The 10,717-nt window shown below is 42.5% G+C and overlaps 1 protein-coding gene, 1 long non-coding RNA gene and 1 other non-coding gene across 8 annotated transcripts in view; 1 reads left to right on the forward strand and 2 right to left on the reverse strand.

Annotated features, from left to right (window-relative positions):
- ADA (adenosine deaminase) overlaps nt 1-10,717 on the reverse strand; it is a 118,906-nt gene that overhangs the window by 42,885 nt on the left and 65,304 nt on the right. The window lies entirely within an intron of this gene.
- LOC108312996 overlaps nt 1-10,717 on the reverse strand; it is a 16,684-nt gene that overhangs the window by 2,677 nt on the left and 3,290 nt on the right. Inside the window, exon 2 of the long non-coding RNA XR_001828889.2 lies at nt 6,980-7,086. This is a non-coding gene — a long non-coding RNA (uncharacterized LOC108312996). The remainder of the gene's footprint in view (nt 1-6,979; nt 7,087-10,717) is intronic.
- Nucleotides 1,926-2,032, forward strand: LOC119473111. Its single transcript, XR_005202294.1, has one exon. It is a non-coding gene; the product is annotated as a U6 spliceosomal RNA (small nuclear RNA).

Below are 10,717 nucleotides of genomic sequence, written 5' to 3' on the forward strand. Positions count from 1 at the left end.
AAAAAAAAAAAAAAAAAAAAAGGTCAACTGTACTAGAGAAAAGACTAAAGTATCTTCTTATTCTAAAGAAAATGACATTACAAAATCAATGTTACATGAAGAAGTTAACCTAAAAGTATACAACCAAAATGTAAGAATGAAATAATTATAGATATGTATATTAATGTGAATGTGTAAATTTTAATGTAATTATGAATGAAAATGTAATATTATGTAAATATATTTATTATGTTATATGTAACTTATTTTTTGGGGGGGGAACAGATTTTTGCTCTTGTTGCCTGGGCTGGAGTACAATGGCATGATCTTGGCTCACCAAAACCTTCACCTCCTGGGTTCAAGCAATTCTCTTGCCTCAGCCTCCCGAGTAGCTGGGACTACAGTCGTGCACTACCACGTCTGGCTAATTTTTGTATGTTTAGTAGAGATGGGGTTTCTCAATGTTGGTCAGGCTGGTATCGAACTCCCGACCTCAGGTGATTCACCTGCCTCGGCCTCCCGAAGTGCTGGGATTCCAGGCGTGAGCCACCCTGCCCAGACTTAAGCTGTTTAATAACATATTATGTTATGAACCGTTGCTAGAGAGACCAAGACCGAATAAAGGACCTGATAAGTATAGGATTTGGAGGACGGTGAGTGCCCATCCCAGGAAGTGTGCAGAGCCAAGGCTCAGTGGGCAGCTGTCATCAGGAAGAGGATTCCTGCACTGGTGACAGGCTGAAGGAAATGACTTATCAGGTCCTTTATTTGGTCTTGGTCTCTCTCGATAAGGGTCCCAAGATTCCCTCCCCTGTTGTGGCCACTTGGCTAGCAACGGTTCATAACATAATATATTATTAAACACATTAAGGCCGGGCACAGTGGCTCACGCCTGTAATCCCAGCACTTCGCGAGGCCGAGGTGGGCGGATCACCTGAGGTCAGGAGTTTGAGACCAGCTTGGCCAACATGGTGAAACCCCATCTCTACTAAAAATACAAAAAAAAAAAAAAAAAAATTAGCCAGACGTGGTGGTGCACATTTGTAATCCCAGCTACTAGGGAGGCTGAGGCTGGAGAATTTCTTGAACCTGAGAGGTGGAGGTTGCAGTGAGCCGAGAATGTACCATTGCACTCCAGCCTAGGTAGCTGAGTGAGACTCCATCCCAAAAAAAAAGAGTGGTTACCCTAGACCTCTAATAAACAAATATGCCCTTCCTCCAAAACTCTTCTTATACTAAATTTCAGAAAGGAAAAGCCAACACACACACACACAAAGAATGTTCGTTATTTACCTGGCTAAAGCCTGATAAAAAGATTTTCTTAAGAGCTCTATAGTCCAAAATTGACTTAATTAAAAGCAGATATTCAGACTATAATTTTTAAAATAGGGCCTTTCTGCTTTTTCTATTTTGGATCTTGATTTGGGGAATTTCTTCCAGGTGACTGAGACCCCTCGTTTAATTCTCTGGAGAGTCCCTTCCTCGGTTCCCTTCCTTTCATGTTGGTATGATTTGCTGAAGGAAAAAAATGTAAAACTTCAGTGGTCTTCTGGAAACCTTAAATTCCTTCTCTGTGCTTTGAAATGTAAATTTCCTACCTTGCTCTCTAAAATTCAGTGAGGTAGGTACTCGCTTGGGCAGTGCATATACTAAGATTGGAACAAAGGCTGGGTGTAGTGGCTCGCACCTGTAATCCCAGCACTTTGGGAGGCCGAGGTGAGTGGATCACCTGAGGTCAGGAGTTTGAGACCAGCCTGGTCAACATGCTGAAACCCCATCTATACTAAATATACAAAAATTAGCTGGGTATGAAGGCACATGCCTGTAATCCCAGCTACTTGGGAGGCTGAGACAGGGGAATTGCTTGAACCCGGGAAGTGGAGGTTGCAATGGGCCAAGATCGCACCACTGCACTCTAGCCTGGGTGACAGAGAGACACTATGTCTCTAAATAAATAAATAGATAGATTGATAGAAATTGGAACAATACAGAGAAGATTAGCATTGCCCCTGTGCAAGGATGACATGCAAATTCTGAAGTGTTCCATTTTTTAAAAAGAAAAAAAATACGTTATTTAATAAAATTAATTAGGGCTGGGTACAGTGGCTCACACCTGTAATCCCAGCACTTTGGGAAGCTGAGATCAGGAGTTTGAGACCACCCTGGCCAACATGGTGAAACCCCATCTCTACTGAGAACACAAAAATTAGTTGGGCGTGGTCGTGTGCACCTGTAATCCCAGCTAAGTGGCCACAACAAGGGAGGGAATCTTGGGACCCTTATCCAGAGAGACCAAGACCAAATAAAGGGCCTGATAAGTCATTTCCTTCAGCCTGTCACCAGTGCAGGAATCCTCTTCCTGATGACAGCTGCCCACTGAGCCTTGGCTCTGCACACTTCCTGGGATGGGCACTCACCGTCCTCCAAATCCTATACTATCATGGGTCAAAACTCTGGTTGTGGGAAGTTCCTTAGTCAAGCTACTTGGGAGACTGAGACAGGAGAATCACTTGAATCCCGGAGGCAGAGGCTGCAGTGAGCCAAGATCGTGCCACTGCACTCCAGCCTGGGTGACAGAGTGAGACTCCGAGACTCTGTCTCAGAAACAAACAAACAAACAGTCACAAAGGGATCAAATTTCGTTTTGGCTCCTCCTGCTTTGGCAATGGCCACAAAAGGGAAAACGTTTTTGGTAACTATACCTTTAGGTTTTGCCAAGCTAAATTAAATCATGAATATTTATTGAATATCTAGATCATTTCCAAAGAAGACATAATGCTAAGACATTAATTCCTACATATAATTTTAAGCTCATATACTTTTGATTTCTTGTTTCATAGAAACAAAAGATATTTAGGAGCTGGGTGTGCTGGCTCATACCTAGAATTCCAGCACTTTGGAAAGCTTGAGGTCAGGAATTCGAGAACAGCCTGGGCAACATAGTGAGACATTTTCTCTACAAAATAAAAAATTAAAAGTTAGCCAGGAGTGGTGTTGCATGCTTGTAGTCCCAGCTACTTGAGAGGCTGGGGCAGGAGGATCACTCAAGCCTAGAAGTCTGAGGCTGTAGTGAGCTATAATCACACCACTATACTCCAGCTCAGGCAACATATTAAGACCCTGTCTCTAAATAAATAAATAAGATTTGTTAGTAAAAATATCCTATTCCACATTGAACAATTGTTCTATTAGAAAGCCTGTGTTTCCAACTATTATAAAATGTGTATTCATAAATTGTTAGTACATAACTGACAGTTAAAAATTACTTCTGGCTGGGTGTAGTGGCTCACACCTGTAATCCTAGCACTCTGGGAGGCCAAGGCGGGTGGATCACCTGAGGTCAGGAGTTCGAGACCAGCCTGGCCAACAAGGTAAAACCCTGTCTCTACTAAAACTACAAAAAATTAGCTGATGTGGTAGTGTGCACCTGTAGTCCAAGTTACTTCGGAGGCTGAGGCAGAAGAATCATTTGAACCTGGGAGGCGGAGGTTGCAGTGAGCCAAGATCGCACTACTGCACTCCAGCCTGGGTGACAGAGTAAGACTCTGTCTAAAAAAAAAAAATTACTTCTTAGGTTTTCAGTATAAATTATGATTACTAAGATTTAAAATTCTGACTAATATATGGTAGCTAATACTAGAGACCAGAAGGAAAATAATTCTGTATTCAAATATATAAGGAAAGTAAGATATGTTTTTAGGATGGAAGATTACAAGACATAAGTATACGGTTTTTGTTAAAGAAAATGTGATTTTGCCTAGTTTAGAGGTTATTTAAAGACTGTGTTAAATTGGGATAAAAGAAGGAAAAAATGAAATAGATTAACTGAATGGATATAGAAAGTTGGGAAAAGAAAGAGGAATGGAAAAATTGTAAGAGATTACAAAAGGTTTATGGAAATATCTTGTGTGGTCAAAGCTGATTGAGAGTAGATGGATTTATTTATAAGGTTTTATTAAAATTAGGGCTCACACCTGTAATTCCAGCACTTTGGGAGGCCAAGGCGGGCAGATCACCTGAGGTCGGGAGTTCGAGACCAACCTGAACAACATGGTGAAACCCTGTCTCTACTAAAAATACAAAATTAGCCGGGCGTGGTGCCTGATGCCTGTAATCCCAGCTACTCAGGAGGCTGAGGCAGGAAGGAAAGAAAGAGAAAGAAGAAACGGGGGAGAGGAAGAGATATTCTGTTAGTCTTAAGCTGTCCTTATCAGGTCTTTTGATTGGAAAACTGAATCTCCTGTCTATGAGAGAGTAAAGATTTGCTTTTTGAAATATTTGAATAATTGCTTTTTAGACGAGTGACTATAATTTTATACTGACCTGTGATCTTATTTTGATATCAAGTGTTTTAAGCCTTTATTTTTGACATACTTCTCAAAATCAAATTTCAAATTCTAAATTGAGTCTTTTTGATTTCAAACTAACTTTTGGACATTCAAAAAAAATAAACCTCGAAAGTCCAAGTTTATTTGGTATGTTAAAATCATATGGGAAGCATTACCAAATAAGAAATGGTGTTTAATTTTCTTCAAATTGTATTTATGTAAACCTGTTATTAATATGTGTGTTGAAGTTGTATGAAATTTCAAAAAAATCTGATATGTCTTGGTATGTTACCAGTCATAATTATGAACATTATGTTAAATTGTTGTATGCCACAGAAATAACCAAATTTCCTTATCAACTGTGTCTTTAACCATGGCTATTCTAAGTTTTTTATCATCCCTGGACAATTATTATTTGACTTTGATTCTTCTCAAAAAGTGTCTTATAGTCAGCTATAGTCCAAAATTAGCTGCTTCTTCAAGAAATTTGTGGAAAGGACAATGACAAGTATCCTTAAATACTTGTCAGGTTTCTGATAAGTTTTAAGATCATAACATTGGTCTAGGGAAAAACTTCCAGAACCTTAATTTAAAACACAGGAGTTTGTGAAGATTGCTAACCCAGCATCAAGCAGAATAAGAATTAATTACATTGTACTTAACTAATGGAGGTCTAAAATGATGTTTTATGACTTGTTGTTTGAAATATTGTGGATTCATTTTGTGCGTTGTTTTCCAGAGTCAAGAAAACTTTTCTTTTCAGCTACTTATAGCAATTGGGTGAACTATACTTTTGTGAGCAAATTAACACATTTGCTTTCCTATCTGATTGCTCCAGAACTCAGAAACTATTTGTGAGTGTTCTTATTTTATGGCAATATAGTTATTTGCACTTCTCAAAGTAACTATTTGTGTCGTTATTGTAAACTATATTTGCAATATAGTTATTTCAATAAGAACCTGACACCATTGAGAACGCTGGTTATTTTACCGAGGCTTTGACTGGAATGAGTTATTTTCATAGATTTTCAGACTGCTTTGAGGGATTGAGTTGACTTTACAAAGCTAATAGGCTTGGTAAAAGACTGGGTTGATATCTTGTCTATGTGGTTCCCTTACAGGGTTCCTGACCTTGAGGTAAGTAAAGAATGTCACTTTCTGAGAAGTCCAAGGAAACTTAAGATATTTTAGGGGCCTTGAGGAGAGAAGAATTCACCCAGTTAGTACAGGTATTATAAGCACAGTCTGAAGGCAAGGCTTTGACAAGTCTAATCTGAAATTCCTTATGAAAAATTTCCATAAAGCCAATTCAAAGGGAGCCAATCACGATTCTTGCTGTACTTTATGTAAAAAATCAGGTCAAGTATAATAAGACTAAAATTTATTTTACAAAGAAATTAGTCCTACCATGATTTATCTTTGCTAAAATTGGGGTGACAGGAGAGAGAAAAATTGTTTCAATAGCACACCTGTTAGCTTCTAGCCCTGACCACGGACTTTGAGTTTTTATTATTTGTCCAAAATTTGAACTGAATCCTGAATTATTTTTTGTTACAAGTTTCTAAAGAAAAACTTGGATTTAATTTTTTTCATGATGTTTCAAGTTGGCTCCCTAATGGAATAGGTTCTTTTTTTTTTTTTTTTATTTTGGCATACAAATTCTCTTTGTGATAATACTTATGAACATTAAATTTGTACTATTCAAATTATTGTTATATATCTCTCATTGTTTTACTTCTCCAAAGCAAACTAAAATCCCAGTGTTCTGAAAACGAGAGATGATTTAACAAATGACAGCAGCTATATAAATCAATGACTTGACTGAGGTCTCATTTTTTGCCACGCTGTGATGCCATACCAATTCGGCTTCTGGGCACCCTTAAAATTCCTCACTGAGACATTTTCTCCTTCCCCCTCTATATGAGACAGGACTGTCCAGGAATGAGCCCTCCCAGTGATGAGGAACACCTTGACACTTAGACTTTAATCAATGCTCTCCAGAAAAAAGATTTTTGATCAAAAGGGAGAAATGAGAAAGAAAAGAATTATTTTATTCAAGAAAAGCAAGGCTCTTTTAAATGATGAGGCCCAGAGAGGCACTGGAATGAGACACCAATCATGTTTTCCCACCCACTCGGAGTTAAATAATCATTTCAAAGCTGCCTGCTCTATGGTCTCTAGGCTGAGTATCACCACCAAAATCTATAAATTAACCTAACACTGATCCCCACTAGACAGCATAACTCATATCCTATAGTACAACCAGGTAGAGCCAATCAACAGTCAATGTCATTTCTGGAAACCAATGAGAATTCCTGAAAAACAATTTTGTAATTGCCCCCTCTCATGATTTGTCCCTTCTAAAAATCCTGGAGCATCTTCTTTGTTCTCCAGAGTATTTCTCAAAGTAACTTGGGAAGTAATTCTGGGCTGCAATTCTCAACCTTGGCCCAAGTAAACTCTCTAGCTATATTAATTTGCCTTCGTTAGGTTGAAAACGTTCAGTATATGTGCATTGTTGTGCAACAGGTCTCCAGAACTTTCTCATCTCACAAAACTGAAACTGTGCACCCACTGAACAGTAACTCTTCATTCCCCTTCCCCAGTGCCCTGCTTATCACAATTGTACCCTCTGTCTCTATGAATTTGACCACTCTAGACACCTCATATACCTGCAATCAGTATTTGTCTTTTTGTGACTGGCTTGTTTCAGTTAGCACAATGTCCTTAAGGTTCATCCATCTTGTGGCACCTGTCAGAATGTCCTTCCTTTCTTAGCCTGAAAAATATTTTTAAACCTTTCAGACATTCAGGTAGAGTCATTTAGTAAGAATTTGAAAATAGCCTATTGTATGTATGTATGACATTAGGTACCCCCTTAAACACTCAGGGAGCCAGGAATGGGCCAAAAGAGCAGAGGAGCCCTGAGAGCTGATTATTTGGAGCCTCTGGCATCCCATCTGGCATCTGGGGCCTCTCCTGGGAGAAGAGAAAATTAAGTTTGTAACAAAGAAAGGCTCAGCCAGGCATGGCGGCTCACGCCTGTAATCCAGGCACTTTGCGAAGTCAAGGCAGACAGATCCCTTGAGCCTGGGAGTTTGAAACCAGCCTGAGCAACACAGTAAAACCCCATCTTTACAAAAAAACACCAAAAAATTAGCTGGCTATGGTAGCGTATGCCTGTAGTCCCAGCTACTGGGGAGACTGAGGTGGGAGGATCACCTGAGCCCAGGAGGTCCAGGCTGCAGTGAGCCGTGATTGTGCCACTGCACTGCAGCCTGGGCAACAGAGTGAGACCCTGTCTCAAAAACAAAAACAAAAGAGAGAGAGAGAGAGAGACTCACACCGGGAAGGCAGAGGGCTGAAGATACCCTGCCACCTGCCCCAGGCCCTCCTGGCTTGGGAAGGTTGGATAAGCAGTCACCAGATGCCTGATTCCACAGAAGCCCTGCCCAGCCTCAGCGACTCCGTGCTAAAGGCCAGGCTGCACCTGGGGCAATGAGCTCAGAACATGGCCTGCCAAGCCTAGGCAGGCCCAGCCTGGGGCAAAGTGGGAAACAGCCTGCCTTTGTCTTCCCTCCTGCCCTCGCCCTACCCTTCTTGGTCCACAAGGAAGCTGGGTCCCCAGCTCTCTATGCCATTATAACAACTACTAGTCACTATAATTTTTCCCTCTCCAGTCCCCCAAGCTTAGCAAAGATAAATCATAGTAGGATTGATTTATTTGTGACATAAATTTTAGTCTTATTATACTTGACCCGATTGGTTGCATAAAGTACAGCAAGAATTGTGATTGGCTCCCTTTGAACTGGCTTTACTAGAGCTTTTTGATGAGGAGTTTCAGATGAGACTTTGAAAAGCCTCTCAAGGACACGAGGCCAATCAAGTATTCACCATGAGAATGTGCTTGTGACACCTGTGCTAAATGGGCGAGTTCTTCCAAAGGCCCCTAAAATATCTCAAGGTTCGTCCGCCCTGCATGCTTCATCAAACATGCTTCGCCCCCGGCCTCATGGGACCCTCACAACGGCCTGCAGGGGAGGGAGGGGGACGAAGAGAGAGAGACTGGGCAGATGGCCATCTCTGTTTTACAGGTGAGAAGAGCAGGGCCCAGAGGACAGCCAGTTGGGGTGAAGCATCAGGTCTTGGTCATTCAGGCATTTATTCTAGGCAGAGGAAACAGCAAACGCCTAGGTCCTGAGGCAGGCATGCATTCGGCATGTTAGAGAACCATCTAGAAGGCCCATGTGGCTGGAACGGAATGATTGAGAAAAAACATAGACGATGAGTTGGGGCATGGACACTGGCCAGACCATGCAAGACCTTGGAGAACATGAAGAGGAGACCGGATTTCACTCCAGTTGCCACAGAAGTCACTGGGAGAGGCTTCCTCTGACATCAGACTCTAAGAAAACAGTGTCAGGCCAGTTAGACAGGTCTGGGCTCATCTTCTGGAGTCAAATGCAGGTGGCATTAGTTAAATGGCCAGTCACAGGGTGACGGGTGCCATGATGGGGGTCCCACAGGGCTGTGAGAGCACAGAGGAGGGACCCCGCCCCAGCCTGAGGGCCCAAGGGTACTTCCCAGGGCAAGAGAGAGCTCAGCTGAGACCTGAAGGCTGCGGCAGAGCTAGTTAGCCAGCTTGAAAGAGAATGACACGGGATGGGAAGTGGATTTCAGGCAGAGGGAGCAGCAGCCGCAAAGACCTGAGAAGAAAAGTCTGGGGCATTTGGGGGAGCAGAAGAGAGTTAATGTGGCCGGATTGTAGGTGCAAGCAGGGGTGGGCCTGGCTGGCAGGGGCAGCAGCTAGCAGGGGTCTGCTTTTCTCACTTGACATATTGTGAACATTTTCCTATGTCAGTGAGGATCCTTCTGCTATAGGATTTTGGATGCTTCTGCTATAGGATTTTCTTTTTTTTTTTCCCTTGAGATGGAGTCTTGCTCTATCGCCCAGGCTGGAGTGCAGTGGCACAATCTCTGCTCACTGCAACCTCCACCTCCTGGGTTCAAGTGATTCTCCTGCCTCAGCCTCCTAAGTACCTGGGATTACAGGTACCCACCACCACACCTGGCTAATTTTTGTATTTTTAGTAGAGACAGGGTTTCACCATGTTGGCCAGGCTGGTCTCAAACTCCTGACCTTGTGATCTGCCCACCTTGGCCTCCCAAAGTGCTGAGATTACAGGTGTGAGTCACCACACCTGGCTGCTATAGGATTTTTAAGGGCTGCACAGAATTCTGTCGTGGAATAACCAGTCCTCCAGTGCTGGACATTTAGGTTCTTTCTAGTTTTTCTGTATTAGAAACAACGCTGTGATGAACATCTTTGTCTGTCCATCTTTGTGCACTGTATTATTATTTCTATGCAGTAAGTCTTGGAGGCTACTTGGTGGACAGGCTTGAGAGCTGCCTTGGAGAGGCCTGAGTCAGATCTGTTTACCAGATCAGTGCCTCCGCTGGGTTTCTGCTGGAGGGGCCATACACAGGGAGATGCAGGGAGAAGGCCTGAGGGAGAGATAGAGGGCCCTGATGGTGAGCTCTGGCTGCCCAGGCCAGGTAGTGGCAGGGGAGAAAGGAAGCCCCGATCTGGGCCCCTGTCTGTCCCGTCAGCCTGGTGCCTTAGCTCCTGGTGCCTTCTAAGGAGGCAACAAAAGTACTTCAAATTGAGCATGCGCTTGGGTTCAAATCACAGCTCTATAAAGAACTAAGTGCTGTTGGGCCAGCTACTTAGTCATTCTGAATCTCAGTGTCTTCATCTGTAACATGGGGAAAATAAGCCAACAGGGTTATTGTGAAAGATACATGAGATTAATGAGTCCTGGCAATAGTCCCTGCTCCCAGTAAATGATGGCATGTATTTTAATTGTCATCTTGGGTCTCCACCCTTTTAAAAAAAATACATTACTATAATAGCTTTATTGAGATAAAATTCACAGGCCATACAATTCACTGATTTAAAGTGTACAATTCAGGCAGATCACTTGAGTCAGGAGTTCAAGAACAGCCTGGCCAACATGGTGAAAACCTGTCTCTACAAAAAAATACACACATTAGCTGGGCGTGGTTGTGAATGCCTGTAATCCCAGCTACTTGGGAGGCTGAGGCAGGAGATCGCTTGAACCCAGGAGGCGGAGGTTGCAGTGAGCCAAGGTCGTGCCACTGCACACTCCAGCCTGGGCAACAGAGCAAGACTCTGTCACAAAAACAACAACAAAAACTGTACAGTTCAATAACTTTTCATGTATTTGTCACAGTCAATTTTGGCACTTTTTCATCATCCCCCACAAAAACCCTGTACCCATTAGCCGTCACTCCTGCGGCTGACCCCTCTCCGGCCCGAGGCAACTGCCCATTACTTACTGTCTCTATGGATTTGCTTACTCTAGATGTTTCATATAAAAGAAGTCATA

This window comes from Cebus imitator, unplaced genomic scaffold, assembly GCF_001604975.1.
Source record: "Cebus imitator isolate Cc_AM_T3 unplaced genomic scaffold, Cebus_imitator-1.0 Scaffold132, whole genome shotgun sequence".
Classification (NCBI taxonomy): Eukaryota; Metazoa; Chordata; class Mammalia; order Primates; family Cebidae; genus Cebus; species Cebus imitator.